The sequence below is a fragment of the Neopelma chrysocephalum genome, unplaced genomic scaffold (genome assembly GCF_003984885.1).
Source record: "Neopelma chrysocephalum unplaced genomic scaffold, ASM398488v2 Primary Assembly neopelma1_45, whole genome shotgun sequence".
Lineage (NCBI taxonomy): Eukaryota > Metazoa > Chordata > Aves > Passeriformes > Pipridae > Neopelma > Neopelma chrysocephalum.
The window spans coordinates 4,550,672-4,567,189 of record NW_020897704.1 but is presented as its reverse complement, the minus strand read 5'-3'; positions in this window follow the sequence as shown (position 1 = coordinate 4,567,189).

Below are 16,518 nucleotides of genomic sequence, written 5' to 3'. Positions count from 1 at the left end.
TCATGTTGGTCGCCCACTCATAAGCAATCAGCTGGCTCATCATGCATCCCAGGGTAAAGTTCATCTTCAGTATGTAAACTGTCCAAGAAGATAGCAAAACCTTCAGAAGACTGGCTTTCCAAAACACAAGTCTGCATAACCCAGAAAAGAAGCATATGCTTCCTGTTGCACTGACACAGGAACTTCTACAGGCAGCTTCTACTGCCACGTGGTCTAATATGGTCCAACATTTTACAGACTACAAGAGTGTAAAAAGTATGGTTTCCTAAGTAGACAGCATCAGTCCACAGCAACTTCTGAGATGCAAACACAGATTATTGAGCAAGACACTTTCTTTCACTGGCATTTTGACTAAATTCTCCTTCAAGATCCTAGATTTGCTTGAATCCAAGCATGAAAGTAAAGGTTCTGAAGTGTTTTCATGGTTAGACATAGGAATGGGGAGTAACACCAGTATTTGGCCAATGCATTTCCTAAGTAAATCATACAGACCATATATATTACAGATCATATATATGCCTTTCAGGACTTCTCCTGAAAGATAGACAGGATCAAAAGTCAAGCCTGTAGCTAGTATTTACTAGCTACGCAGTATTTATGGAAAAGTTATGATGAGGATTAACAGTTACGCAAAACCTGAGGTTTTTCTTGGATAAGGATCTTATGCTGTGTAGTTTAACAGAGAGAGGTGGATTTCTATATTACAGCTAACTTCAGGGAGCATCCATTTAGACATTTGGACTGCAGAAGCAAATTGCTGCACTCTTTATTGCTAGATGTTCTAAATCCGAGTCCATATCTACAGTTTAAGACTTAGTTTTCATTTCTGTGGCCATCAAAATACATAGTTAAATTCCTAAAACGTTGCAGTGAACAAGCCCACACATACTATATCAATGGTGAAGGTGGCTTATACCTGCCTGAAGATGACAAATAAAACTATTGCTAATCTCCCTGCTGAAAAAGGCAGCCAGCCAAAACACAAGGTTATTCCCAACGGATTTATAGGCCAGCAAAAAAAAAAAAAATCCCCATTTGAGGCTTGCAATCCTTTTGACTGAGTAATAATAGAAGTATTATGTTTACCAATGCCCTTCCCATACATCTTCATGTTTTCACCTAACTCAATTCAACAACGAAAGGGGAAAAAAAAACCACCCTCTTATTTGTCTCAGTCTTTAGGATCCAGGGAGCAAGGAAAATCTTTTCATCTCCAGCTATCTTTTTCTTCTTTACATTTATTTTAAAAAGAGGTTGGCAGTGACCTCTGGAGACCATGCAGTCCAACCTCTCTGCCCAAAGAATGGTCTCCTAGAGCAGGTTCCTGTGGATGGTGTCCAGCTGGGTTTTTAATATCTGCAAGGATAGAGACTTCGTAGACTGTCTCAGCAGCATGTTCCTGTGTTTGACCACCCTCACAGTAAAAAAGTTTTCCTTATGTTTGAATGGGATTTCTCAATTTCAGTTTGTGCCAATTCCCTCCTGTTCTTTCACTAGATTCCACTTAGCAGAGTCTGGGTCCATCTTATTTACTGTCATCGATCAGATATATGAACACAGTGATAATAGCCCCTTGAGCTTTCTCTTCTGCGGTCTAAACAATCCCATGTCTCTCAGCTTCTATTTGCACATCTCTAATCCTTTAATCATCTCATCTCAGTGATCCTTTGCAGGACTTACCCCAGTAGGTCCATGCCCTTCTTGCTCTGCGGAGCCCTGGCCTGGACAGAGCACTCCAGCTGTGGTCTCACCAGGGTTGAGTCAAGAAGGGGGAGAAGGATCACCTCTCTCAATCTGCTGGTGCTGCTGCCCCATGGAGTCTGGGATATTGCTGGCCACCCTTGCAAAAGGGTGCATCTTTATTTAACAATTTTTGTTGTATCCTAGGTCCTGTTGGCAGCCTGTCAGCCCCTGGCTGTCCAAGTGCAGGGGGGACCTGCCTGGCCCACAGGCCAATTCCACCACCAAAGTTTTCTCCCTCTGTCTGTCCAGGGCTTCACAAGTGTGTTCACACTTCCATTCCTTATCACCACAGAGGCAGCCCGCTGTGGCTGATAGTTATTGGAAAGCCTAGCACGGAAACGACTTGTTTTTCTCAGGACTCAGGCCCTGCCGTGACAGACCTCACGGGCAGCCCCTGGGCACTGCCAGCCTGTCCTGCAGTGTTCGAACGTGCAGGGAACGCTGACACAGTCCTTTCACACAGCTCCACTCCGTTTAACAACCCCTAGGAAGTGTAAATCCCAGCTGAACACCGAGAGACTGAGGGATACTTTCTGTTCGATCTTCTTGGCTAGTTGATGGTATAGCCGGGGAGGGAGGGCACACGTTCAGCCATGTCCCATTGATGGTATGGCCTGGGAGGGAGGGCACACGTTCAGCCATGCCCCCTCGCCCCCCGCAGCTGTTCACAGGCAGGGACGCAGCGGGGTGGCGGCGGGACCCGCCCGGTGCCCCGAGCGCGGCGCTGGCCCGGGCCGGGCGGAGGGGCCGCACCGGGGTGGCTGCCGCCGCCTCCCCGCAGGGGGCGCCCGAGGGCCGCGGCTCGGCAAGGCCGGGGGGCTGAGGCGTTCCCGGCCGCGGTTCCCGATCTCGCAAACAGGCCGTTTCCTGGCTGGTTTGGTCTCCGTAACGGGAGCGGTGTCACTGGGGAAAGGGGTTCCTGTGGCTGCGCTGAGCTGCGGTGACAGCCAGAGCCCCGTTCTTTCCACAGAAAGCAGCGGCTGGCGCGCGGAGGCGGGCAGGGCAGCGAGACTTCTCGGTATGGGGACCTGCTGTTCCTTCCTAAGCGAGAGCAGCTGGAATCCCAGAAATGGCATTCCACCATTGCCAAACGATGCTGAGCAAATCGAAATGAGGTAGAGAGTTGCAGGAGCCGAGGGTTGTCTCTGGGAAAAAACCCCGCACGAGTTTGTGCGTTTGGTCACACGGAGTTTCTGTGGTTTGGAGGCGCGGGGGTGGCTTTGGGGAAGCAGCTGGAGAGGGCATTCCACGTGAAACACGACCTCCAGGAGTGCCCTGGGTCGGGAAACTGCACTAATCATCATTTGCATAAGGGTGTGGGGTTTTTTTTTAATTCTTTGGTGTACAATCAATAAGTGAATAACAATTTGGTGTTATTTGTACACGAGGTAACAAGCAGAAGGGTTGTGTCCCATTCCAGACCATAAACTAAGTCATGGGCAAAGCACAGGCCAGAATTCAGATTCTCTGAAGTCCAGCCCACCTTCCTGTCGACACCAAATGCTAGTACCATATTTCTGCAGTGATTCACACCCTTCCATGTCATACAGTTTGATGCTTCTCATTGTACAACTCTAGCATGCAGCTTTCATTTCATAGCAACCCTGACAAGCAATTAACCCTACCTTGCATTGGCAGAAAGGAACCATTATTAGCTTGGAATATTAACTCTTGTTTGCAATCTTAACAAATTTCCACAAATAGAGGTAGTACCATGGTTTCACTAAAGCCAATTCCTGCCATTTCAGAGGGGGCAGGAATTCTCTTTCTGAAACGCTAAGAGCGTTAAAGCAGTTAGTTCAGTACCACTGGGACTAGATCTTAGTGCAGGGATTAAACCCTCTGAAGCCAGGGTTAAATTTAAACACAATGGTGAAAGAGATACAGTCTCTAAAAGAGGTGTTCTTCTTTCTATCTCTACCTCTCTATCCATGAAACCAGTCCATCTCTAACCAAGCAGAAGACCTTTTTTTTTCTGGGTCATTTTTTCGTGAAGTAAGGAAGATAAATCATCTCAGAGTCTGACAAGAGCAAATTGGGGCAACATAAAGAGGGAAATAACACAACTGCAATCAAGGGGAGACAAATGTAGGATGAAGGAACTCCCTCCTTCAGCTGTGATGACTGGTCCAAACAACCTTCAGCCATCAACTTCACCAGTAGCTGAGCATTTTTCTCCTATACCTTCACACACATAAAGATCTTCTGCTTGCTAGAGCAGACACAATAAGCATTTATTTTATTAGGATCACATCTTGGTTTTATTAAACATCCTTTGTATTGCAGTTATAATTTCCATATTCCTGGCAGCATGGGCTTTGATGTGTAAATTCTTCAGACAGGTTCTTGGAATAAACAACATAGTTTTCTGAAGCCAAAAATAGCTTCAGAATAGTTCTTAGCAGAGCCTCAGAATACGTGTGAGAGGCTGGGAGAAGTGTGGGAGGCAGCTCAGACTGGCCTCTGGTCAGGGATTCCCAAACCGTATGTGGTGCACAAGACATTTCAAAATCTCCCCTACGCAGGAAAGTGCAGAGAGAAACTGTCACCAAAATGCAAAAGAGGAACTCCCAAGCTTACATCTGTCTTGGTTGGTTATGAAGTCTGCCAGGTAATTTCTAGTCACCATGTAAGCTGAAAACTCTAAAAGAGAGTTCCACTATGACTAAAATTCCTGTATGAGAACTAAGATTACCACAGTTTAAGTTAATTGTTAATTCCATGTTCCTGGGAACCCAGAAAAGATGTCCCACTCTGTATTGGACAGACAACACAGCAATACTACAAATTGCTGGTTAATAGCTCCTATGAAGGAGTGTATCTTTTGTCATTTGCAGTGGAAAAAGTTGGGTTGGGAAGATGGTTCATGCATTGAATGTATCTTTTTGCTCTTCTTGTTGCATTATTTTCTTCCAAACTCTTTGTCATATAAAATATTAATAATTTGTAAAGTGACTTGCCTTCCATTCAGGTGTCATGTCACCCATCACAGCTACAGGTGAGGATGGCTTTCCTTATCCACTGGCAACTGGCTGAGAGAAAAAGAATTTCAGGCAGTTCTCCAAGAAGATCTAGACCATCATTTTCAGCCATGACCTGAAAAACAAGCTTCAAGAGCACAAAAGGACACAAGGTGATGTCTGTTGTGGTTGTCTGAGGTGAACCACTACGTCCTGCTTCCACCCTCACAAGGGAAAAACTTGGGTTTTTCCTGACACTGGTATATTCTGGGGTAGTAGTTTGCCTCTGGGCATAGTTATGATGTATTATTTTGTTTCTCTCTCCCCATGTTCCCTTTGTTTACACCCGTTTGTACAATGCATTGCTTATGACTGAAGAAAAACCTTTTCTTCAAAGCCTAGAGACCTTGGTTTAATTTTCTCAAAAGTCATTTTAGCTGTGAGTGTGTGGAACTGTGCAAGAGCTCTTGGCATATGCATGGCACACTCCTACTTGGCCTTGCAGTCTCTTTGCTGTGTATATGTGAGAGACAACAGTGTGAATATTTAACTATCTATACATGCCTATAACGACACATAGTGGACATGCATTCTGTGGGGGTTCATGCAGCACAATGGGGTCACAAAGGACAACCTGTGCATGTAACAGAGCAGTTCCCTTGCTGAGGAAAACAAGGCAGCTAAGAGTAGGCAGCACAATCTGAAAACTCCAGCTACTGTAACAGAAGTTACCTTGAGAAAATCCCTCAAAAGGGGAGCCCTTTGAGGGATTTTCTGGTGTGGGCAATGCCAAACTCATAATATGCAGAAGTGAAGGAGAACAGTTAAGTACAGAAGTGCTTTGCCAACTGTTCAATCCAGAGGCTTCTGTAAATTTATATGTCATCAGAGATTTAGATTTGCTGTTTCAAATATCTTTTTTTCATTTACACTGCTGAGACATCTCTGATGCTCTGTTTTGTTGCATATGAAAAAAAAAGTGTAAATAGCATAAAATCAACAGAAAGTAGACCATTAAAAATGCCAGAAATACTCTTAGATTCACAACTAAGTCCATGTTGACCATCTTATAAGAGCTCTTTGTGCAACCTACCATCATTTTGGAGAGTTCCTAAATAGCTGGAAATTAGCATTGAAGCTTGGAATACCCTCCACCTGCACTAGGGCCATAGCAACACCCACGAAGACAGCCAAAATATATAATCCAAAAGTCAAAGCATGGGATACATAATTTTATGCCACTATACCTGTATGGGATTTGTGAGCTCTGGGAAAAACATAATTGAATTTTTTTAGGTTAGCAAAGATTCTCCATTCACTTTCAACAAAGTGAATTTTTAAGAAATATCTTGTCCAGGTAGTCAGGATCTGCTATCATAGCATGATGAAATTTAGGAACAGGCTGCTTCAGTGCTTCTTACATCTCCAGACAGTATGGAGAGTTGCAATATCTCACTCAGTGTTAGATAATGTCTTTCAGACATAAAAAGCTCTTCATAAAGATGGGTAGTTCTGCCTTTCAAGGTTTTATTGATGGCAATTAAGGTAGCAAAGATTAGTAGAGAAGGGATTTTCACTTATCATAGCAACCATCTAGCTTTAGGCAGAGGCATGATGGGATGCTTTTCCTCCCACCTCTGTTCTGTGACAACAGAATGGAATACAGAAAGTTAGGGTTGGATGGAGTCATGGGTTTACCCTCTGCTTTTCAAAAGAGCTATAGCAGTCAGGAGCTGAGAGCAAGCTTACAGAAGTTTCTCCACTGTCCAGGGGACACCAGCAAGGCATTCTTAACTCTTCAGAAATGGAAACATTCACATTTCTTTTTGGTTAGTCCCGCAAACAAGTCAAACCTACATCAAGTACAAAGAAAATTCTTGTTGTTCAGAATCTATGACTGTTCACTTGTGGTGTTTAAAGATGTGCCTGATTAAGTTTTTCACCAGACTGTTCTAATAAATGCAGCACAGAGTGATCTGATCCCAGATGCATGAGTTCAAAAGCTTGATTACCCCTGGCATTCTGAAAAGCTCTTACTGCTTTTCACTTCATTGTCATTGTCTGTCATTACTGACACTGATTATCCTGAGATATGCTACAGAGATCATGCTTTCTGGGCTGCTTCAGATTCCAGTGGTGGAGGAGTTTTGCAGAGAATATCTGTCTCTTGGGCAATATGGGCAGTAAAATACCTGACAGAAATTTACTCAGCTATGAAAAAACACAAAATGCATGCCTCTGGGTCTTTTCTGTCTGGCTCTGAAGTTAATATTGGCAAAAGATTTCACTCCAAAAGGCCTGTTTCTACTCATTAAAATTACCTAGAATTAGATCATTAGATCAATCTGTGTGGTTAAGTTACATTCAGAAACTGAAGCTTGTGCACTTTACAAACAGTACCTGTTTCTTTCCAATGACTCTAATAAGAAAGCAGACAACCAGCTCAGCAGTAGATGTCTACACCTGATCAGATGAAACCCATGATCAGCAAAATTGTTGCCCCAGCTACTAGATTAGAGGCTCTCAATCCCTACATTTTTCATTGTCAATACATGTTTTCTTTTGATCACTCTGCATAATCATACTGCTTCATTATGCTGGGTATATGATGGGAAGTGAAGACCTGAAAATGAATCATTTAGGCTCACTTCAGTAAAACAAAGTGGATTTTTTTGATTGTTGTCTATGATAACATTTCATTTAGATTTTAAAAACATCAGGAACATCTGTTCTCTAGAGAATCACATGCTCACGTTTTTTCTTCATGTGTAATAAACCAAACCCAATGTTGAAACTTTGAAACTTTGCTTGGGATTGAAACTGGGCTCTGTTTAACAGCACTAAAAACATACTGAATTCAGCCAATTAGGTCACCAAGTTACAAAAGGATATTACAATGAAGGAGAACCTTCCATATTTTTAAACATCTGTGTAGTGTTTTCCTTTCACATTTGCTGCACAAACTATAATGCTGATTAAGATGGTCACATCTGTATCAGTAAGCTGGATGACTGCAGTATGTTTTCTGATTGTGCAAATGAATGGGACAGCCTGGCTTGCTTAGAGCAGCACAGATAGATCTTTTCCACAGCATGGTCTTCACCATGCCAGGTATTGCAACCAGCCCCTGGCCTCATGTTATCCCTCAAGTCAGTCCTGGCCATCTTCTGAGGGAGTGCCAGTTAAAAGGTCATGTGGCAAAACTGAGCCAGGTAGAGAGTTAGTAAGCACCAAACAGCACAACTGATAAATGCTGCTTCTCAAGCCAACGCCTTGGCCCTGTTCAGCTTGTTTGCGGTTTGCTGTTAGTTTACTACTGCTCAGTAAAAGTCCCTAAGTAGCACAGACTGGCCCGTGGCCACACCACTAAAGCTCCCTTCAGAGCAGATCTCCTCATGCCTCAGTGGTATCCTGGTGGTTTAAGATACTGTTACTATTCAGTCTGCTGCTTTCAGTTGAAAGTGTTTAAAATAAGGTAAGAGGTGTTTTGCAGGGTGTTCTAACAGCCAGCGATGTAGGGTGTGTATTCCATGCCCAGGGATACACTGTAGCAAAAGTGGAGGGCACTCTGTGAGTGGACTGCAAAAGATGCCCATATCTTATGGAAGACTGTAGAGAAGAGAGACAAAGCCACGATAGTCCTGTACGTATTACCTTTTAGAAAAAGAGCCTGGAGTGGACTGTCCCCAGAACTACGCCTGGGCTTTGTCCTTTGTAAAGCAGATAGGAGAGAGACAAATCAGAGCCACAGAGTGAAATTACAACTAAGACAGTGATCAAAGTCTCTCTCCTTTGAGCTCGTACATTTAACAGCAATAGCACCTTCAGGTTGTAACAAAATGTTAAACAATGGACCAGTACTGGCTTTGGGAACTGCCCATGGACTGGAGAACTGTAATCTAGTCCAACCATGCTTCGCTCATAGGTTTTCTAAAACCAAAACTTTCCAATGTCAGAATTGCACTTTTCATTTTTGGACAACTGTCCTTGAAGGGAATATACAAGTTCTGCACAAAGGATAGCATAAACCTTTGCTGATCCAATGCATTTGTGTATATGGAGCATTTTTTAATATGGTTTGTGGCCAGGCTTTGAAACAACACTCTGTTGCCTGCTAACAGTCAAAGTGACACTATCATCTGTTTTGCGGAGATATGATTTTATTACAGTGGTGCCCAGTGAAGAATCACCTTTAATAAAAGACTCATAAATGTCTTTTTTCAAAAGGGCTTATCTGAACCATAAAATCTGTCTTCAGGCATGAGCTATAAAATAAGGCTGGGGCACTCAAGATGATTTTATATTTTGGCAGCAGTGCAGACAGTACTTTTAAATTTGAGCTGGTTTGCCCTGATTCAGTCTTTTTTTGGTAACTTGAGAGACGTCACCAACTGTAACACCATTTTATAGTGTTAGGTTTTTTTAACAGATTTCATAAAAAAATACAGAAGAAGGCTGGTTTTATGCCTGCAATTTTTATGGACCAATAAATCTAGCAAGCACTGGGTTTCACAGCCAAATTCCAGCTCTGTGCATGTTATTTTCATTGTCTTTGTAGAAACACTAAATATTATAACTAAGATTCTGCACAAAATCTTGTAGTTACAGGTTTATCATCTACTGGGAAATACCCTCAGAAATCACACATTTTTGGGGGGTTTTTTTACACACTTTTATGTTTAAAGCTTAGCCTGACTGACTGGTGACTGCTTGCAGAGAGCTATGGTTCACAGCAATAGCAATGAACAAAGTAATACATGTGAAATCATTTCAGAACTGTGTGATAGCATCTTCGGTCAATTCAACCCAACTGTATGCTCAGAAAGCCAGTTGTATCCTGGGCTGCGTCAAAAGCAGTGTGGCCAGCAGGTCAAGGGAAGTGATTCTGTCCATCTACTCTGCTCTGGTGAGATCCCACCCGAAGTATTGCATCCAGGTCTGGGGTCCTGAGCACAGGAGGGATATCAACCTTTGGGAACGAGTCCAGAGGAGGGCCATCAAGATTATTAGAGGGATAGAGCACCTATCCTAGGAGGATATGCTGGGAGAATTAGAATAGTTAAGCCTGGAAAAGAGGGTGACCTAACTGCAGTCTTGCAGTACCTGGAGGGGCCTGCAAGAAAGATGGGGAGGGACTTTTTACAAGAGCATACAGTGATAGGACAAGGGGGAATGGCTTCAAACTGAAGGAGAGTAGGTTCAGAATAGATATTAGGAAAGAATTCTTTACTGTGAGGGTGGTAAGGCTCTGGACCAGGTTGCCCAGAGAAGTTGTGGATACTCCATCCCTGGAACTGTTCAGGACCAGGGTGGATGTAGCTCTGAGCAACCTGGTCTAGTGAAAGGTGTCCTCACCCATGGCAGCGGGGTTGGAACTAGATGAGGTCCCTTCCAACCCAAGCCATTCTATGATTCTATGAAGAGTCCTTTTTTTCGTGCACAGTGGGACCTAGCCTGGTTTCCTAGGCTGGGAGGTGGTGGGGCAGGGCCTCTACCTGCCTGGCCAGGCACAGGTAGATGTTCACATCCAGAAAGACCTGGGTTTCCCCAGACTGCTTCAATACCCAACAGCTGCACATGCAGCCTACCTCCAAATTTCCCCGTGTACTGGTGCATCACCCAAAAAACCTATTAATCCTGGGTCCTCCTATCACCAGCTCCACTCAGCACCACAGGCAGTGCCTCCCACCTGTTATCAGCTGTTTCAATGCCTAGTCCCATGCATAGTCCTTCACTGCAAATCCCTTACCTGCTGACAGGTCCATGGTGCTTGTTTTCAAAGCCATATGATTGCCAGCTACAGAGCCACATCGCTGCAGAGCCATGAGCAGCTGTGCAGCAAGGCACAGCCAGGACAAGGCCAGGACACCCACTGGCCGTGTGTTGGCCGCAGTCGCTACAGTCTGTAGGTTGAGGTCTCCTTTTCAGTTGGTGTGGTGAAGAAAGCGACCACCAGATCATTGCCACTACTGAGAAGGAATTGCAACTAGGCATTTTTAAAAAGCTCGTAAGAAAGAAAAGCAACTGATTTGGATGTAGCTCTGCTGGCGTGGGAACAACCATGAGCTGCAGAAAACCAAATATGAGAGGGATATGGCTAAAAACAGGTTGTAATATTTGTTCTTTATATTGTATATGTGGCAAGCATGCTGACAAATTACTTGTCTTCACTTCTCCCTCATCCCCATAATCTGCATACAGGCAAACATAATAGCGATCCCACAAGACTGTGTGTCTGTAATTCAGTTTTATCGCCCTTGAGTCCACATTCGAAAGAAAATGACAATTCTTTGGTCTTGCCAGATGGCAAAATTTAACCATCTTTCATAGAATCATAGATTCAAGATTGGAAAAAACCTGTAAGATCATCATGTCCAACTGTTAACCCAACATTGCCATGTTACCACTAAATCATGTCTGTGGAAGGGAAAGGAGTATAAGTAAAAAAGGAAGTGGATCTATTAGGCTCCTGAGAGAGAAGGAGGAATTTCTATAAATAACTGTGTCATGTTGTGAGACGATGCCAGCTGCAGGAGGTTGCTCCTTACTGGAATTAGCTACAGAAAGAGAGAGAGGAACAGAGCGCACATATACAGCATGCCAAAAAAATGAGCGGCTGCCTGAGGGAACCCCTTAAAAAAGCATTTGGACAGCTTCTACTGTTGCAAGAAGGGAATGTTCCCAGGGTATGACAGACAGGTCATACCCACACTCCAATTCCCAAGCCTGTCCCTGAACTATAATCCTGCGTGCTTCACCGGCACTTCTATCTATATTACAATACCATCATGTTGTATGTAGAATTTAAAGATCCTGATAACTTGTATGAATATGGCCTTATCCTCTACTTTTATTTCACAGTCCCCTGAGGACTTTTCACTGCCTATATCTGCAGAGAAGTTGTAAAGTTTCTTCTGCTGCTGAGCTGCTGAGCTGCTGTGTTTGCTCCTGCTTGAAAAAGCAGCTTACAAGATACTTACTCCTTCCTACATAACACTGTATAACAAATTACGTTAAGAGTCACAGTCGTTTATCAAAATGCCTACTAGAAATCTTTTTGGTTTAAAGGACTCTTAACCAAAAAACTGACCAGAAAATACACCCCAAATGACTTTTTAGATAGGAAAAAGATCCATTTTTCATTCTATGCCAGATTTGAAATGTATGTTGTAACTGTGATCAACAGTATCATGATTCAAAAGCTGGAAATAAATTACTGTCCTTTCCTGTATAGCATAAATTTGTCACTAATATTTCAGGTAGATCTAATCAGAGTTGATTTAGTCATAGGTAATTATTTTCCCAAAAAGTCATTACACAGTACATTAGCCAAGGAACAATATTTTAATGCCTACAACTGCATAATTAGTTCAGCCTACACGTGAAAGCTGAGAAGTTCACCCAAAAGAGGAAGTAGACATTTCTTATCACCTTTGATTTGCTTACATTCCTGTGGCTTACTGCATATCAGCAATAAATTCCTGCTAAGTATTTCCATAATTCAGATCACTGTGTCGTCACCCAAAAACCTGGCAGGATCTAGCCCTCAAAAGGGCAAACGTCTACAGCAAATGGAGCACATCCAGTCTGTGATTGATCACTCTCTCAACTTGCATACTTAATATGCCTCATTAAAAGTGAAAATGCTGGTTCATTCCCTCAACACAAAGTGGAGAAGACTGATGATAAACCACACAGCTTGGAGTATGTTCATCATGAGTGTCCTCAGCTGCCCAGATCTCTGAGACCCCTGGAGTTCTGTGGAGAATTAAAGTATTACAGTATCTTCTGGCTGCTGCAGCTTAAGAGGAGGAATTCCACGTGTGATCCCCTGGCAAACTCCAAGTTTCTATTTCAAAATCCCACCAGTGTAAAATGCGAGTGGGTAGCCATCAGCTGGACCACTGCAAGGCCTTCCACCTACCTTCTGCAGAAAGCAGACAATTGGAAGGGATAGTTTCCAACAACAAAATATAGTCTAGATGATACTACACTTAAAGCCTCCTCCTCTCCTTACAGGTGTCCCAAATATCCAGGGCGTTGGTGTACCATATCCTTGTTCTCCCCCAGAAGTTCCTTATCTTGCTCCCTTCATGAGATAGCATTAAGAAAAATAAAATCTGTAGAGGTGCTTAATGTTTGGGGGTTTGCCAGTGGCTAACTGCCTGAGAACATGATTGGTTAGCGTGGCAAAAAACAGTGACTTAGACTTCCTAACTGACCTGTGTCCCCCAAAGAAGCAGTGATTTTTGTCCAGTTCTGTAACAAACCTCTTAAGATCATTCAAAGGAGCACAACCTGAGCAGTGCAGTCCTTCAGGGAGCCCAGAAAGATCCCAGCCTGCAAAGGCCAGAGTTTGCTTGGTGTTATCTATGCAAATTCCAAGGGGTTTTCTCATGTGAAAGAAGCCGGGCAAAGAAGAGGAAGTCACACTTCCTTGCACACCCACATGAAAGATGATTGACAATAAAGGCATTGCTGCATTGCAGTAGTTTCTCCCTTTGTCACTCAGTGTTGCTCTGTAGTTCTGTCAGGGGTTCCCAGCACTGGCTGGCTTGGTCTTATCATGACAGCCTTACTGGAAACTGTTGTTCCTGTTGTTATTCTTCGCGGGATTCATCATTCATTATTATTGCACCAGTTTTCAGAAGTGCTTCTCAAGTGGAAATTCCCAACTTTGAATTTAAGCAGATTATTTGTCTAGTTACCTTATAGGAAACCAGGAACAGGTTGTGCCTTTAGAATTATCTCGTTTACTTTACCTGAGTTACTTTCCTCTGAAAATGAAAAAAGGCTGTGTTGTAACTGGAAAGGATAACCAGTTTTATAATGGGTTGTGTGTCAGGTAATAACCTTGGTTATTGTTGTTTCTGCAACAAGGCTCAGCTCTCCAATATAACATGCAGTTGTCAGAGCCAAGGAAATAACCTAATTACCTGGACACAGCAATCAGCTGTTCCCTGCAGTGGCACAGCCACCATGGCACAGGCATTGATTCTATGAATTTTCCCTCTGAATTCTCTGGCATAATTCTATTGCTCATAAAACTTGCTTGAAGGAGCACCTGGAATTCACCCTAAAGCATCCTCTTGTGCGATCGGCTAAAGATAAAAATAAAATTCTAGAATGAGAATTTACATTGAAATAGTTTTCATTTATGGTGAAGCTTCAATTAAAAATCAGTCCATGAATTCAGCCTGAAAACAACACAGTTTGAGGACTGGGACAATTTTCAGGGAGGTCTAGAAAAAAAAAATGAGGAAGGAGACAGTGAAAGAGATAAAAAAAGATGACTGATTTCAGCTTTTAGGTTCCTGCCTGATAGTGAAGAGATTCTGAAAGACAACTTTGAATAAATTAAAACTCACCTGAAAGACAAACACTGATACTATGCCCTTTTTCCTACACAATGACAGATTATGTCTTTCCACATAAACAGTTGGAGGATGCAAATGACTGAAGTAAAAAGGATAACAAATTATTAAAATAAAGGAGATAACTGATAAGAATAAAATACTGAAACTACTTCTGAAGCCATTTTCTCAGCACTAGGAATATATAGGGCAAAATAAACATTTTAATATCTCTGGCAAAATAAAGTGGGAAAGAGAGTGTGTCATCACCATGCAATAGAGCTATATTATGTCTATGGGCTTTTTTTATATTTTCTAAATGAAAACTAAGAGGAAAGAAGGGCTTAGGAAAGATGTGGAGATGGAAGTCAATCTTTGGTCTGCATGGCTGGTTCCAAGGATGGTATTAACAGATGGAGATAATTCTTTGTGCAATAGTGGAAGAAGTATTAATAAAAACTAATAAGTAATAATTCTAATTAGGAGTCAGGAGTTACAATCAAGCAATTCCCTCTCCTTAGAAACTACCCCTTATAATGTGCATGTGTGGTCCCCAAAGACTTGCCTGTGCAATTCATACCTCAGTCATTACCTCATAAGAAGGGATAATTTGACAGCATATATATCCTTTGTATTTTGTTTCAAATGGGAGCACATTAGTCATAGATTGCACACTCCTCTTATGCACATTCCTCTCTTTTATATTTCATTTTAACCTTCTTCTTTTGTTCCCCTTACATCTAATTGGAATTGAGATTTTTATAGGAAAAAAAAAGCATTTGAAGCTTGCATTCACTTCCCATTCCTGCCTTTGCAAAGTGGAAGGACCTCCTGCAAGGTATGATGTTGTCACATTAATAAACAAAGTTAGTCAGAAATTAGGAGTCAGAGATCTGTGAGGTAAAAATGGCAGTACTTTCTATTTTGACTGCGGTTACTCATTCAGAATGTTTTAGGAGCTCTGGAGCGGAAACAGAAGCATCATGGAAAGGACTGCTGAGGGTAGATAGAGGTGGGTAGGAAGTGGGTGTCTGAAGAGAGTTGAGAAAAAAAAGGATCTGAAAAAGTTACTTAGATATCTTGTTAGAAAAAAAAAATTAGGGAACTGTGGATTTCAAACTTTGAAAAAGCTTTTATGGCCCTGTGGCCATTTTTACCTCTGAAAGCTATATGTGAAGTAACTCTAGGGAAATCAGAAGAGCCGTATCTCTGGAAAGTGTCACCAAGCCCTGCAGCCATCATGGCAAAGTCACCACTGGTTTTCATGAGGAAAATAATTCTCAGTAACAAATATCATGAAGCAACACAATATAATGGATTAATCTGTAATTGGCTTTCATTTGCTTTTATGAATCCACATTTCTTTCCCTGTGAAGCAGCAGGGAAGTCACCCCCAGAGTAATCCCTCCACCTCAGGATGAATAGCTCTCCTCTGGAATGAGCAACAGCCAAAAAAGCCTCACCTGAGCCTGCTTCCTGTACCTCATCTGTTAATCGACATTGCATGTGCATGTGTTTGCTTTATGAAATGCATGTTAGAACAGGAAGGTAGAGCATTTCATGTGCCTATTATGTATTCTCTACCAAATAAATGCTTTGGAGATGTTTTCCTGGCACACAGTTGGTTCTCTCAGTCTACAAGCTGGCCCAGACACCAAGTTTTGAAGTCTGTTTTCAGCACAGTCGGCCATAATGTTGCACTCCCCACCTGCCCCAGAGTCACTGCCACCAAAGCTGCAGTGCTGCCTTTGCAGGTATTGTAGCACAGCCATATGCTCCAGGGCCAGTTTTTGGGCTCTGACCAAGGAATCCCGCCTCTTCCCATGAGTTACTGAGATTCCAGACAAAGGCAGCTCAGAGACACAGCAGTGTCAGGGTATTGGTCATCACAAGTTTGCATTAAATTTCAGTCTCACCAGTCCCCAGAGGGAGGACTTTGTTTTCTTCACCGTACCTCAACCTCCTTCTTTGCATTTATTAGTGCACAGACGGATGGGACTCCCTCTTCCCCCTCCTCTTTTCTCTCAGACCCAAAAGGTGATATGTGCAATTTCCAAATTATGGATACTGGGCAATACAAAAAGCCAGCATCAGAGCTCATATGCACATGGCATTAGCAGTCACCTGGCTTCACCTCCTACTGCATAAGCTACCAGATAAAATAACTTCTGAACCATCATACTGTAGCCTTCAGTGTTCCAGTGCACCAAGAGAGGGAAGGCCTCCATTTCTTCTTCTCTTTGTCCTTGTGGTAGTTTGGCCTAGGTCTTCCTTGGTAACCAGTTTGTAACCAAGGAAGTGCCCAAATTTATCCAGTATTCCCTACGATTTTTACGTAAGCTGGGGTATAAGAAGAAAGGAGGAGACGCCTTCACTCTCTTTCCTTCCAGCGGCTTTGGAGGTGCGGGTTCCCTGCTGTTGAGTCTGTCGGCTTGGAGAGTGAGGCCTGGTAAGGCCTTGTC